Source organism: Oncorhynchus nerka, linkage group LG22, assembly GCF_034236695.1.
Source record: "Oncorhynchus nerka isolate Pitt River linkage group LG22, Oner_Uvic_2.0, whole genome shotgun sequence".
NCBI lineage: Eukaryota > Metazoa > Chordata > Actinopteri > Salmoniformes > Salmonidae > Oncorhynchus > Oncorhynchus nerka.
The window spans coordinates 80,819,081-80,835,763 of record NC_088417.1 but is presented as its reverse complement, the minus strand read 5'-3'; the positions used below and the strand labels follow the sequence as shown (position 1 = coordinate 80,835,763).

Below are 16,683 nucleotides of genomic sequence, written 5' to 3'. Positions count from 1 at the left end.
CCCAAGATGCCTCAAACCTTGTAGAATCAGATTATTTGCCCAGTCCATTACTTTAAGTGCAAGGGATCCAGTTCAATGTATAATCATTGGACAGGACTTTGAGTTGATTCCTGAGTAAATATAAGAGAAATGTTCATGTCGTAGCCTACTGTTTACCAATAGTTTACAAAACGTATTTGTTCATTTGAGAATTGAATGGCCACACAGTCTTTCAGTTTCATACTCGCCTCCATCAGATGGCCATTATTTGCTCTGTAAATCATTGGTCTCCTGGTCACTCTCGATGTCAAACTTAACACTGCAAACGACCACAACATTAAATAACATTACGTACAATTTTGGCAACAATTAGCATTTTCTTTAGACTACAGTAGTATTTAGTTGAACACTGGTCTTACCTGGACTACTTTAATAGAGTGCTTCTTGTTGGCCAGCAGACAACTTGGTCAAGGCCTCAAACAGGTAGTCACACTGCAGCACCAGGTCCCCCTGAGCAAATAGACAATGCAACAATAGAAATGCAAATGTTCTACTATTCCATTCTGAAAATAATATGTGCAAAAGCTTAGTAAAAAAATATACATTTGTGCACATCAATGATAAGTGTTTTGCGCAGCCAACCTTTTGCTTGATATCCTCACATTGGACATGGAGGATCAGGAAGCTGTCACTCAGGTTGCTGACTGACACACCAGGAAGAACACACAGCCCAGATACTTAGAACAGTGGTTGAATGAACACAGTGCATTACACTGCGAGAACTAAACGTGATACATGCACACACACCTAGGCAGCTTTATTCCTCTCCTTGCTGTTTGATCTTGGCCTCCTCCACCAGGTAGGCTGCAGTTCCAGTGTAGATCAGCTGTCTGAAGCGAGGCCTGAAGCCATTCCTGTTGTATTTCACCACAGGAACACTGTACTGTGGGAAGGTATGGAGTTGACTTTAACAAAGCTTACTTAACTCCATTTGTTTACCTTGATGCGTTCTTGCCAAATCTGATAGGCTTTTATGTGGATGTCTTCCTCACCTGACCAGAAAAGGCAACTGGTCAAAAATGCTGGTCATTATCACCGTGGCTGTCTGTAAGAGGTGCACAATTGGGCACATAATTCATCAGCACAAGGTCTCCGCCTCACTTATCCTGGTGTCCACAAATGGTTTGCACACGTTGTGAGGGTAAGTTCTCTTTTCTTCCTTTGAATAGGGAACTGGTCAATCCCTTGATTTGTAACTGGAAATGGGGTAAGCAAACAACTGAGATGTATGGTGTGATTGAGGTGAGCCCTATAGTCAAATAGGGTACACATCTGCATTAAATGACTTGTAGGGTAGGCTTACCTGTGATTCCTTGCACGTACTTCCGTAAAATGTGCTGGGTGTAGAGTTTCCTCGACATCTGTGAGGCCTACAAGTACAAATGTATGTAATGGGTGTACAGTATACTCATTACAGAGGAGGCTGGTGGGAGAAACTATAGGAGGACGGGCTCATTGTAATGGCTGGAAAATAAATGGAACGGATGTGTTTTCCACGTGTTTGATATCGTTCCATTTATTCCATTACAATGAGCCCATCCTCCTATAGCTCCTCACACCATCCTCCTCTGACTCATACCATGACAAACAGGTGTGTAAAATAAGTCCAGAGAAAGTATTAAAGCACAGTCAATTCCCTATTGAGACTCACTTCCTGCATAATGGGGGGAGGGGTTAGCCAAGTGTTCTTGTCCAGAACTGTTTTGGGTAGATTCTCCTTGAGCTGTGTGAGGTAGGTTTGTCTGACTAACGCCAAATACTCTGTGTTGTCAACACAGGCTGGCTGATTTCTGGGCATGAAGCCCTTGATGAACCTACAAAATATGATCACAAAGTACAACTGATTTTGTGGAGTATTTGTGGTAGATGTTGACCCTTTGTCTTTTGAGATATCTTCTGATTTTTGTCTCTTAATGACCTTGACAGCCCAGGCTCTCTTCTCCCTCTCTCTCCTGGCCTTCATGCCTCTCCAGCATGTCTCAATCCTAGTAGCTAATGAGACAACAAGACAGCTGATTAAGTCATAGTCTTGTATATCATATTATACTATTTCCAAGAAAGTCAAAGTAGAGACCTGCTTGTCTCTGTCTCATGTAGTCTCCCTTCACGCTGTAGCCTTTGTACTTTGCCTGGATCCTTGTAGCTGTGACATGTGAAACCTGACTTCTTTCCAATTCAATGCCATTTAACAATCAAATTCCAGAATTGAGTGGTCTGTTGTTTGAAAAGCTAGAGCCAGTACCCACCCAGCTTATGCTTGCAGACCTCAAAGGCATCTTCGGTGGCGAACAGAGTTCTGAGGTGACGTGTGAAGATCTTGGTCCTTTTGTATCATAAATGAAAGACAAGCCAGTGAGAAACAGCCAGACTGTGTTACCAGGTGAACCCAAACCCATAATCCTGGAGACCACCTCACCTGCCCATCTTGTACTAATCAGGCTTGTAGCCCAGGTGCTTGATCAGGCACTCCACCCCCTCTGCATCTGTATCTTTCCAGCTAGGCCAGGTGTCTGAACACAGGGGCTTGTACCTGAAGGAGACAACAGGTAACACCAGAGTGTTCAACAAACTAATGCAGCTATGTATCATAGCAGTTTATGCTGGACAGAGAGCAACTGCACACTATCTACAGAACTGTTCCAATTTGTAAGTCGCTCTGGATAAGAGCGTCTGCTAAATGACTTAAATGTAATGTAAATGTAACTGTGAAGTGCAGGTTGTGTTGACCTCTGCAGGAAGATCTCATATCTCCAGCAGGAAGCGAAGCCAGCCCGTCTGACCCTCAGGTGCTCCATCAGCCCCAGGTACTTCACCTGGTGTCTCACCAACACGTCAAAGCGCCCTGCAGGAGGCGAGAGAGGTCACAAAGCTACAGGCATCAGGTCATGCACTATGAATGAATGCACCAAGTAACACTTTGTAGGCCATGCATGGGTCAGGTTCTGTTTGGTGTAATGGCCTCTACTGAGTATGTATGTGTGTTGGGTTTAGGCTAGTAGACTGTGGTTGGTCGTTAAGGTGATGAGGCCTCACCTGGCTCTTTGCCTTCGTTGGGCTTCATACAGCATACAGTTAAACTATTAACAAGTCAATAACACAGTAGAAAAAAAGGGGAGTCTATATACATTGTGTGCAAAAGGCATGAGGAGGTAGGCGAATAATTAAAATTTTGCAGATTAACACTGGAGTGATAAATGATCAGATGGTCATGTACAGGTAGAGATATTGGTGTGCAAAAGAGCAGAAAAGTAAATAAATAAAAACAGTATGGGGATGAGGTAGGTAAAAATGGGTGGGCTATTTACCGATAGACTATGTACAGCTGCAGCGATCGGTTAGCTGCTCAGATAGCAGATGTTTGAAGTTGGTGAGGGAGATAAGTCTCCAACTTCAGCGATTTTTGCAGTTGCCCAGTCACAGGCAGCAGAGAACTGAACGAAAGGCGGCCAAATGAGGTGTTGGCTTTAGGATGATGATGAGCGTGTGCTACGGATGGGTGTTGCCATCGTGACCAGTGAACTGAGATAAGGCGGAGCTTTACCTAGCATGGACTTGTAGATGACCTGAGCCAGTGGGTCTGGCGACGAATATGTAGCGAGGGGCCAACCGACTAGAGCATACATGTCGCAGTGGTGGGTGGTATAAGGTGCTTTGGTGACAAACGGATGGCACTGTGATAAACTGCATCCAGTTTGCTGAGTAGAGTGTTGGAAGCAATTTTGTAGATGACATCGCCGAAGTCGAGGATCGGTAGGATAGTCAGTTTTACTAGGTAAGTTTGGCGGCGTAGAGTGAAGGAGGCTTTGTTGCGGAATAGAAAGCCGACTCTTGATTTGATTTTCGATTGGAGATGTTTGATATGAGTCTGGAAGGAGAGTTTACAGTCTAGCCAGACACCTAGGTACTTATAGATGTCCAAATATTCATGGTCGAACCATCCAGGGTGGTGATGCTAGTCAGGCGTGCGGGTGCAGGCAGCGAACGGTTGAAAAGCATGCATTTGGTTTTACTAGCGTTTAAGAGCAGTTGGAGGCCACGGAAGGAGTGTTGTATGGCATTGAAGCTCGTTTGAGGTTAGATAGCACAGTGTCCAATGACGGGCCGAAGTATATAGAATGGTGTCGTCTGCGTAGAGGTGGATCAGGGAATCGCCCGCAGCAAGAGCAACATCATTGATATATACAGAGAAAAGAGTCGGCCCGAGAATTGAACCCTGTGGCACCCCATAGAGACTGCCAGAGGACCGGACAGCATGCCATCCGATTTGACACACTGAACTCTGTCTGCAAAGTAATTGGTGAACCAGGCAAGGCAGTCATCCGAAAACCAAGGCTATTGAGTCTGCCGATAAGAATATGGTGATTGACAGAGTCGAAAGCCTTGGCAAGGTCGGCGAAGACTGCTGCACAGTACTGTCTTTTATCAATGGCGGTTATGATATCGTTTAGTACCTTGAGCGTGGCTGAGGTGCACCCGTGACCGGCTCGGAAACCAGATTGCACAACGGAGAAGGTACGGTGGAATTCGAGATGGTCAGTGACCTGTTTGTTGACTTGGCTTTCAAGACCTTAGATAGGCAGGGCAGGATGGATATAGGTCTGTAACAGTTTGGGTCCAGGGTGTCTCCCCTTGAAGAGGGGGATGACTGCGGCAGCTTTCAATCCTTGGGGATCTCAGACGATATGAAAGAGAGGTTGAACAGGCTGGTAATAGGGGTTGCGACAATGGCGGCAGATAGTTTCAGAAATAGAGGGTCCAGATTGTCAAGCCCAGCTGATTTGTATGGGTCCAGGTTTTGCAGCTCTTTCAGAACATCTGCTATCTGGATTTGGGTAAAGGAGAACCTGGAGAGGCTTGGGCGAGTAGCTGCGGGGGGGGTGCTGTTGGCCGAGGTTGGAGTAGCCAGGCGGAAGGCATGGCCAGCCGTTGAGAAATGCTTGTTGAAGTTTTCGATAATCATGGATTTATCGGGTGGAGACCGTGTTACCTAGCCTCAGTGCAGTGGGCAGCTGGGAGGAGGTGCTCTTGTTCTCCATGGACTTCAGTGTCCCAGAACTTTTGGAGTTGGAGCTACAGGATGCAAACTTCTGCCTGAAGAAGCTGGCCTTAGCTTTCCTGACTGACTCGTGTATTGGTTCCTGACTTCCCTGAACAGTTGCATATCGCGGGACTATTCGATGCTATTGCAGTCCATCCACAGGATGTTTTTGTGCTGGTCGAGGGCAGTCAGGTCTGGAGGAACCAAGGGCTATATCTGTTCTTAGTTCTGCATTTTTTGAACGGAGCATGCTTATCTAAAATGGTGAGGAAGTTACTTTTAAAGAATGACCAGGCATCCTCAACTGACGGGATGAGGTCAATGTCCTTCCAGGATACCCGGGCCAGGTCGATTAGAAAGGCCTGCTCACAGAAGTGTTTTAGGGAGCGTTTGACAGTGATGAGGGGTGGTCGTTTGACTGCGGCTCCGTAGCGGATACAGTCAATGAGGCAGTGATCGCTGAGATCCTGGTTGAAGACAACGGAGGTGTATTTGGAGGGCCAGTTGGTCAGGATGACGTCTATGAGGGTGCCCTTGTTTACAGAGTTAGGGTTGTACCTGGTGGGTTCCTTGAAGATTTGTGTGAGATTGAGGGCATCTAGCTTAGATTGTAGGACTGCCGGGGTGTTAAGCATATCCCAGTTTAGGTCACCTAACAGAACAAACTCTGAAGCTAGATGGGGGGCGATCAATTCACAAATGGTGTCCAGGGCACAGCTGGGAGCTGAGGGGGGTCGGTAGCAGGCGGCAACAGTGAGAGACTTATTTCTGGAGAGAGTCATTTTCAAAATTAGTAGTTCGAACTGTTTGGGTATGGACCTGGAAAGTATGACATTACTTTGCAGGCTATCTCTGCAGTAGACTGCAACTCCTCCCCCTTTGGCAGTTCTATCTTGACGGAAGATGTTATAGTTGGGTATGGAAATCTCAGAATTTTTGGTGGCCTTCCTGAGCCAGGATTCAGACACGGCAAGGTCATCAGGGTTAGCAGAGTGTGCTAAAGCAGTGAGTAAAACAAACTTAGGGAGGAGGCTTCTGATGTTGACATGCATGAAACCAAGGCTTTTTCGATCACAGAAGTCAACAAATGAGGGTGCCTGGGGACATGCAGGGCCTAGTGGAAAGGTGGAAACATCCCCCAGCTAACAAATGGATAAACATCAACGCATCGTTCAACACTACAACATTTTAACAACAATTAAGCTCAACTAAGACTCTGGCACACTTAGGCAGTGTAAAATATGCAGGATGAACGATAAAGAATGGTCTTTTCAAAACCAAGAGGCAGTAGAACAAACACTCCCATAGTCCTCCCCCTTAACAGTCATGTCAGTCTATCCCAAAGCAATGCTTAACAATCAGCTCTTCTATAATTCACAGGTGGGCTTAACAATGAATAATATAGCAGTCGGCAGGAAGCAGATTCCTGACCGCAGCAGTGTCAGTGAGAGCCCTGGACACACCTCTTAAATGTTCCTGTACAGGAGAGGATTATTTTTGTCCAGGAATCCTGGAAAAACGGGTATAGTGGAGAGTAAAAAACAGGCTGTTAACAGTGAGAGAAAAAGTGATGAGAAGGAGTGGAGACTCCTGGGAGGCTTATTGAAATAAAATCAGAGAGACAAGAAACTGGGTTCATAAATGCTACTGGAATGTGGGGGAGCATGAAGTGTGTGTGAGAGGAAGGGCTGTAATGTTGGGGAACTCATCTCTCACCGACCACAATATGTGACTTCCCCCGCGTAGTGTAAGAGGCGGGAAGTCTCCTCGATCCAGAATCTTCCGGGTCGTCCGGTCAGCCAGTCTGTGTCTGCAGGATGTGGACAGAGAGAGAAGAGGATGTTCTAGTCCGGTGTTAGAGGCAAACCGTGACTCCTCCATCCTCAGCTGTCAGTTGTTGAACTCAGCATTGGAAAATGGGTCTTGTTAGGAATGTGTTACAACGCTCTATGTGAGACGGGTGGATGGCGCATGTGACAAAATGGGGGTGATCGCCCATCTCCTCCAGTTTCTCCAGGAAAGTGTTTTTTTTCATTTTTTTCAGGCAAGTCAGTTAAAGAGCAAATTCTTATTTTCAATGATGGCCTAGGAACAGTGGGTTAACTGCCTTGTTCAGGGGCAGAATGACAGATTTTTACCTTGTCAGTTCGGGGATTCGATCTTGCAACTTTTTGGTTACTAGTCCAACGCTTTAACCACTAGGCTACCTGCTGCCCCATGTCTGTGGCCTCCCCAGGACGTAGACACTCTTAATCCTAGTAGAGAGGAGACTGAACGTGTAGAGCTCAACCAATCCAAATCTATTGTCTGCCTGACTACATTTCTATCTGACCATCAGTCGTTCTATCTACTCACTAGCACTGAAATTATGCCTTTACATTTCTCCTCCACCAGGTCACAGATTATCTTGTTGTTGAAGTATGGCACTGGCATCCACTGAAAAACAACCATTCAAAACATGCTTTATATCTGAAGCTGTGTAGCCTAGGCCAATCTGAGATTTTAGTAAAAGAGGAGTATCTTCTTCAATCCCCTCCATCTCGTACTTTTCCTGCTCTGACTTCAGGGTCAACTGGATGAAGAGCTGCTGCAGTTTCTCGTTACAGTAGTTGATGCAGAACTGCTCAAAGCTGAAACAGAGTCAAGTCATTAGGCTCATAATCTCTGACACACTCTAAAAGTCACTGTCCAAAACTGACCCACTGTGTCTCCCCTCACCTGTTCACATTATTAAACACCTCAAACCCATAGATGCCCAGCAGACCAATCATCGTCTTCCTGGAGCAATCCTACATGGATGCACAATACCAGTCAGTCTCCTGGGTCTACTTACTGTATATCCTATACCTGTTAACAGCGTCTAAATTGGTTAGATTTAGTATTAGGGACATTATCACTCATTGGTGGAGCACTGAAGAGGGACACTCGCCTTGTTTGCTAAAGATTCATTGAGCTTGTTAACCAGCCAGGTGAACGTGCGGCCATAGATGGCTTTGGCTAGAGCGTCCTTGGCATATACTGCATGGTCAATGGTGAAGGGACTGAGCACCTGGCCAGAACAGCAGACAAACCACAGAGATTGGCTTTACTGTGGTGGTAAAGTTTTATGAATAACTCTGCAAAACAGTAGCATCTTCCTCACCTCCTCTAACCTTGCCTAAATCTTCCTGTGGGTCAATCCAACCTGTATCTCCTGTGCAGGAATGCCTAGCAACTACACAACAGAAAAACAACCAATCACACATCACCAAATACTCTCATTGCGAAGGGGATCCCTTCATCTGAAAAGTTGTCATAATGTCTGAAAACAGAGTACTCTAGCAGTTTTCTGTGGTATAAGTACTGCTAAATTGAGTGACTGTCCATTAGTGTGTAGTTTGCTGTCAGAATATGTCTCACCTTGGACAGCCAATGTATCTCTGGACTGTTGTTGAGAGTGGCGTATCCCAGAGAGTCAGCCACAAACTTAACATTTCCCAGGTGAAGTACACTAGCAATGATTGCAAACAGGCTCTACATCATGGGCCAAAGAAGACACCGGTTGGTCATAAGTGATCATTCATGATAAATTATATGATCTGATAGAGATTAGGACTCACCTCTATATTGCTCTCACTGAACTCTATGACACTAAGGTCTTTCCGTACCGTCATCCAGTCACTCTTGTCATTGATTGAGCTGACTTTGGCACATTCCCCCTGGATGAGACCGGAGATAACTGTCTTGATGATGATGGCCCACTCCATGGAAACGTTGATTGTTTGTCTCTTTTATACATATTCATACTGTTCAATTGTAAAGGTCCTCACCTGTACCAGGTAGCTGTAGTGTTGATAGGTTACCTCTCCCACCTGTAACGTTGATAAGTCACCTGTACCAGGTAGCTGTAGCATTGATAAGTTACCTCTCCCACCTGTACCAGGTAGCTGTAGCACTGACAATTCCTCTCCAGACCCAGCCAGCATAGCAGGTCCTCCTCTCCTCCATCCACTAGCTGGTAGAAGATGTGGAAGTTTCTCTCTCCATGGTTCTGATGAACCACCCGGGACTTCTCCAGTAGATAACTGAGGATGTGGCCACCAACAGCTTCCCCCTAGGGGGAGTACAGCCCATTAAAGATCGAACAGTCATTTTGTTATGTTCCTCTGATGTTTTACTATGGGAATTCTGTGCTCAACCTCATGGCACTTACCACGTGATCAAACTGAATGTCTATGTACTTCCCAAAGTGGCTTGAGTTGTCATTCTTCTTCCAAAAGCCTGAGAGAGGTACACACTATATTATCAGTCATTGTATTTGTACATGGCAGTGCACAAACATAATGTTAATTTCTCATGTCATCACATATGCTTTACTATGGTATTCACCTTAAGCACAGGGTTGGAGAGCAGCAGTCGGTCTCGGACGTTGTCCAGCAGTTTGGTACTGGGGCAGCTCACAGCGTAGAACTGCAGGATCTTCTTGCAGGCCTCCGTCTTTCCTGCTCCACTCTCCCCTGAGATCAAGATGAAGTGGTTGTTGGTCTCTGTTAACATGGTGCGGTAGACATTGTCTGCCAGGGTGTAGCTGAAAGGGAGCGCAGTGAAGTAGAGGTTCAATTACACTGCTGATGAATATACTGTAGATACATAGGCAGCACTGTATAGCATATCTTGTGGCGCACACATACAAGCAAAAACATATGTTATACATGTACACATGCAACTTACATATGGGGTGGAAGCACAAAAAAGTACACTCCCATGTAAATGTCCATCTTCTTGGTGCAGATTCCCAGATCTTTGTAGGGATTGACTGACACTAGGAGCATACCAACGTAGGTCTGTGGGAAATGTATTAGAATGAACATTATGAGAGATGGATGCCTGTCTGCATGGGTGCAACAAGAATGTAGTGTGCTTGTTATCTACATGACCTTACTTTCTGTAAGGTAGCTCACCCTGTAGGTACAGTAGAGCAAAGTGCCAGTTCAATTAGGGGAGAAACACTGTTTTCCCTGGCGCGTTGTGGTCTTGAGTTAGGGTGGCTTTTTGGCCGAGAGGAAGGCAATGGGATATCTCCGGAGTGGAAATTAGGTTCTGGTGAAAGTGTTTCCTCATGTTGTCCAGGAAGGCACTCTCACTGGTGTAGGCATTCAGCATAACAAAATCCTGGATGTCCACGCGATCCCGGGCCGTAAGGGAGCCCTCCACGTCCTGAAGGATCCGGTTACAGTGCTCCTCCAGGCTCTGACCAATCAGAGACAGGGTCCAGGACTGTTGCGTTGATATCTTATATGCAAATGCCCCCAAAGCACAACATAACAATACTGTCACAAATCCCATCAGGGCATGACAGTTGTAAACTAGTAATGACAACCAGATGACAAATAATTTATCTGCTGTATTCTTTTCAGACAAAAAAAATACCCTCTTACAGGAAAGCAACACTACCAGTCGCAGTTACCAGGTGGAAGATGGCCCAAGGGCACCAACACATAAGGCAATTCATCAATTTAGTTATTTACATTGTGCCTTCCTGATGCCATTTCCCTAGGGAAAGAAAGAAGGACATGCTTCCCGCTGGGCAGACATGGGTTGAATCAACATTGTTCCAACGTCATTTGTCAACCTATTGTGATGTGGAATCTACCTGGGAAAACCTTTGGATTTGAAAAAAATAATCAACCAGTTTTCATCTCATTTCAACCAGCATTGTAAACATTGAAATTAGGGTAAAAATACACTGACTTAATCTGACTAACCGGTTACTATATCAATCTAATTTCAACAATCATTTTTATTTTCTTTATATAACCTTTATTTAACTAGGCAATCATCAGAACTATGTAGATGGCCAGCATCCCGGAGTCGCCTCTTCACTGTTGACATTGAGTTAAGGACTTGTGAGGCGTCTGTTTCTCAAACTAGACACTCTAATGTACTTGTCCTCAACTTAACCCGATAAAAATATGTACTCTCTCAGAGCTAAACTCAGCAAAAAAAGAAACGTCCTCTCACTGTCAACTGCGTTTATTTTCAGCAAACTTAACATGTGTAAATATTTGTATGAACATAACAAGATTCAACAACTGAGACATGAACTGAACAAGTTCCACAGACATGTGACAAACAGAAATGGAATTATGTGTCCCTGAACAAAATCAAAAGTAACAGTCAGTATCTGGTGTGGCCACCAGCTGCATTAAGTACTGCAGTGCATCTCCTCCTCATGGACTACACCAGATTTGCCCATTCTTGCTGTGAGATGTTACCCCACTCTTCCACCAAGGCACCTGCAACTTCCTGGATATTTCTGGGGGGAATGGGCCCAGCCCTCACCCTCCGATCCAACAGGTCCCGGACGTGAGATTGAGATCCGGGCTCTTCGCTGACCATGGCAGAACACTGACATTCCTGCCTTGCAGGAAATCACACACAGAACGAGTAGTTTGGCTGGTGGCATTGTCATGCTGGAGGGTCATGTCAGAATGAGCCTGCAGGAAGGGTACCACATGAGGGAAGAGGATGTCTTCCCTGTAACGCACAGCGTTGAGATTGCATGCAATGACAACAAGCTCAGTCTGATGATGCTGTGACACACTGCCTCAGACTAAGACAGACCCTCCACCTCCAAATCGATCCCGCTCCAGAGTGTACAGGCCTCGGTGTAACGCTCATTCCTTCGTTGATAAACACAAATCCGACCATCACCCCTGGTGAGATAAAACCGCTACTCGTCAGCGAATAGCACTTTTTGCCAGTCCTGTCTGGTCCAGCAACGGTGGGTTTGTGCCCATAGGCGAAGTTGTTGCCGGTGATGTCTGGTGAGGATCTGCCTTACAACAGGCTTACAAGCCCTCAGTCCAGCCTCTCTCAGCCTATTGCAGACAGTCTGAGCACTGATGGAGGGATTGTGCGTTCCTGGTGTAACTCGGGCTGTTGTTGCCATCCTGTACTTGTCCCGCAGGAGTGATGTTCGGATGTACCGATCCTGTGCAGGTGTTGTTACACGTGGTCTGCCACTGCGAGGACGATCGGCTGTCCGCCCTGTCTCCCTGTAGCGCTGTCTTAGGCGTCTCACAGTACAGACATTGCAATTTATTGCTCTGGCCACATCTGCAGTCCTCATGCCTCCTTGCAGCATGCATAAGGCACGTTCACACAGATGAGCAGGGACCCTGGGCATCTTTCTTTTGGTGTTTTTCAGAGTCAGTAGAAAGGCCTCTTTAGTGTCCTAAGTTTTCATAACTGTGACCTTAAGACAGTAACAGCTTACAGACGGTAGGCAATTAACAACCGTTCCACCGGTGCATGTTCATTAATTGTTTATGGTTCATTGAACAAGCATGGGAAACCGTGTTTAAACCCTTTACAGTGCAGATCTGTGAAGTTATTTGGATTTTTACAAATTATCTTTGAAAGACAGGGTCCTGAACGTTTCTTTTTTTGCTGAGTTTATATGTGTATCTTCTAAGCTACAGTGAATAGTTTACTATAGGAGCTGTGTGGTAAACGTAAGGGCATGATTTGAAAGCTCATGGTCCCAAGGCTCACACCCAGACCTCCACCATGCTACCAGAAGACATAGAATTCTAAAGCTGCTTAAAACACGAGCCCTCCAGGATGTATTTCTGAGAACACAGGGGGGCAGAGAAGTGCAAAAAAAACGTTTTCAATCCACCACTCTAAGAAAAAAAAACCTTCCTCTTCCAACTCCCATTCTCCCACCCTCTACCTGGCACAGCAACCCGTCACATCTTACATGGTTGCCAGCTCTGCAACACTGAAAACCTCTTTTATTCAATTCTATAGTACTTTTCCCCCTGAACTGCAAGAAAGGCTCTTTCAATGTTCTGTAATGTTGAGAAAACATCCATTAAAAGATGCCCCTCCAATCCATCTTGTATGTGAAAAGCATTTTTGGTCATGTGAATAAGAAGATGGAAACCTTTTTAAAGAGCAGTCTACAATCCAGTTCACACATTCAGCCAGTATGTCTATTCAGTAATTATTCATTAGAAAACATTCAACGTCACAGTCAATTTCACACTCAGCAGTCAAAACACAAAAGAGTTTTGGCCTACTTACTGCAAGCAGGGTAATGCTGAGGGGAACGACAGAGCAAGAGAAAGCACAACAGGGGGTGTGGGTGACGGTTGGGTGATGGGGGGTGTAATCTTCTAATATGTGAACCCCAAAAGCAAGTATTTATATGTCAAGGAACAGACTATAAAGGAGAAGTAATGGTCTCAGACTTGCTGAGCTATGACACCTATAGTTATCATGAGGAACAAAACAATAGAACATATTTTTTAGTCTTCTGATTTCATTACTATTGAATTGTTATTCCGATCCTCAAGGAATGTGGGTAACTGGGTTAGGGATGTGGAAGAGGTGGGGGGTTGATTTCTCCCACCTTTTGAGCTACTATTTATTTTGCACTCTCCTCCCCTCCAGAATCCCTCCCTCCGATCTCCTCCCAGCCCAGCATCATGTTAAACCAATGAGACAGGTGAACAACATCACTGAAGGCACCCCATTTGAGATGTCAGAATCAATCTGACAAAACAGAAGGAGGCGATGGGGATCAAACCTCCCTTTCTCCCTTCCTTAGCATAAACAAGGGAACTGGACCCTTCTTAGCCACATTGAAAGTGAAAATGTCTTGAAATTCCATTCTCTCGCTCTGTGCGCGAGTACGCGCATACATGCTTGTGTGAGATAACGTTTCTTTGCACTTGTGTTTGACACACTCTTAATTGCTGAAAATGGAAGGACCATTAAATTATACACATTAATGGAACCTAATGGTAATGGCAAACAGGAGAGAGTGACATCTTTTCAAAAAGTCTGAAACAGGTGATAACTCACACAAAGAATGGAGAGAGAGATGTAGAGAGACAGGGATGTGGAGAGGGAGGGAGGGAGGGAGGGAGGGAGGGGGAGAGAGAAATAGAGAGAGGGATGTGGAGAAGTGTATATATATATAGAGAGAGATTTGGAGTGAGAGGGTGGAGAGAGAGGGGGGGGTGGAGAGAGATATGTGGAGAGTAATAGGTGTGGGCAGAGAGGGATGACACTAGCAAAGGTGGAAAATGAACAACAACACACCTACATTTAATGGCAGGCTAAAGCGGAACAGGAAAGCCTATCTGACCGAGTGGCCATCACCCTGGAGGCCAGCCCATTGTCCCAGGCTCTCCACTTTGGGACAGGATCCTGTTACTCTGTCACAAAGTGGCCGTTAGGCTCCTGAAAGAGAGCACTCCTCATGGGCCACAGACTGACACCACACATCACATCACCCATGTCAACACACACATGTTTAGGGGGCTCCAGGTGTCCGGAGAAACCTGAGAGTCACGGTTCTGTATCTCATCCTACAATGGTTCCTTTTTATAGCTTCAATTGTAGAGATCAAATACAGCATACTATAATGTGGTAGAAAACAGTACCATAAACAGTATGTATTTTACCATTGTATTACATATTTTTTTCAAAGTCTGGCAAAGGTTGAAACTTCATAAGTGGTGAGCAAGGCTCCTGTAAGTCGCTCTGAGGGTCTGCTAAATGACAAAAATAATAATAACATTGGGGAACAGTCATTTTTTCTATCAAACAGAGGGAAAGCACACAGACACACTAAAAAACATACTGCAGTATTACCTCACTCATCGCCAAAGCCATGTGAGTCATGGTTGAATCTGTCTTGTAATGGATCAAACAACTTAGAACTATTGTCCCCGATTTCACATTAAAGAGGGACTCTCGTCCTGGGACTGTTCTAGCAACCGAGCAACACTCTCATTCTAGAGCTACTTTTAGCCTCTGGCGACTCAGACGCAGGTATGTCCCTTTGACCGTAACACCTCACTGTCACACTGCTTTCCTCTATCCCTCTGACTTCCATGCTCTCTGACAGAACTGGCCAGGTTCTGGGGTCCAGGGGAGCGGTTCGTGGGGAGTTTCTCCATGTGGACTAGTACTTCCTGCTGGAGCGTTGCTCCGGTCCTGTCCATGCTGAGACCATACATGCTGAGACCACACTGAGACCTTGCTGAGACCACGCTGAGACCACACTGAGACCACACTGAGACCACACTGAGACCATGCTGAGACCACACTGAGACCATGCTGAGACCACACTGAGACCATGCTGAGACCATACTGAGCTAGTTGGCTCTGGATGCTCTAAGATAGTTAGTTCATCATTCATGAAGCCTAGACAGGAAGGTCTTATTCAGTGCTTCACATGAGTGTCCATTGACACACAATGTGTGTGTGTGTGCGTCAGTGTGTGTATGCGTGCATGTAAAACACAAGGATTCAGAAACTATCTGCTCCAAGCCCCAGTGCAGGTATTGTGTTTACTGATCTTTGAATAGGCAGATACATTTCTGACTAATTATAAACCACTCATAAATACCAAGGTGAAGCTACAGTAACAGGCCTGTTGGGATGAAACTATTGTCCTCTCAGTGCATCTTAAAACTGCTGTCAATATCAGCCTGTGCTTTTCCCTGTCTTCTTAAAAATTATATATCAAGTTTGTTCTCATTTTGATTCAAACAGATCATACATGATTTAACTAACCATAAATAAGTTATTGATCGACATTGTTATCCAGAACGATTATTTAAGATTAAGAAAAAACAAAGTATAGATGATCACCTTCCCTGTCTTGTGGATTAGTACGAAGTAATGTGTTAGGTTGTGACAGGCTTGACAGAAGCGTAACATTGCCCTCTCATTCCGACTGTTTAAAATGTAAAGTTGAGCATCCTGTAAACATTAACAAAGGCATCTTGCATTACAGCCACACTAATTAAACAGAGAGGAGACATTCAAAACAAAGGACATACATTTTAGACACTACTAAAAATCAGAACAGAAGGGATAACTTGACTCCCACTATATCAACTTAAGTTATATACTTCCCAAACAATGTTACATAGAGGCTTACATTCCCAGAGACTACTGTAACATTTAAGGTAATTTATGGGAAACACTGAACCATTTTGAGCAGTTCATGTTCTGTTTGGTTGCAGCCCCCTACCAAATACCCACCCATATATTCACAATCACACCACACGTCCTGTGCTCCCTGCCCCTCCAGCCTGTGGTTAGACTTGTCTAGCCTTAACAAGCTTTGTGCTACCTACCCACAGCTCTCTGATTTAACATGAGTCCCTGTAAAATCCAATTACACCAGAGTTAGGGGGTTGATTTTCCCATTACAGATTTCATGCTGAGTTTGAGGGCTACGATTTGATAACCCCACACATCAGCCCTCTTTCCCCTCTCTCACACAAACTCTCATTTTCTCCTCTTCCTGACACTTTATGTCTCTGTAATAAGGGGGAACAAGCTGTATACCCTAGTCATCAAAGTCCACTCCAGTCAAGAGGTAAGGTCATCATCCTCAACCAACCTCTGTCCTACCTTACTCTCATTCTATCATTAATTGAAATGGGATATCAGATCCCGTACACAGCAATGGTTTTTCATTGTTCTACCTTATCATCAATAGGGGGCAGCAGTAGCCTTGAAGTTGGAGAAGCTGGCTTTTAACCGAAGGGTTGCCGGTTCAAATCCCAGGGCAATGTGCCCACGAACAAGGCACT

General features: G+C 45.2%; 1 pseudogene; it reads right to left on the bottom strand.

Annotated features, from left to right (window-relative positions):
- Nucleotides 1-243: 243 nt before the first annotated feature.
- LOC115104808 (unconventional myosin-Ih-like) lies at nt 244-15,192 on the bottom strand (annotated as a pseudogene).
- Between the last annotated feature and the right edge of the window lie 1,491 nt (nt 15,193-16,683).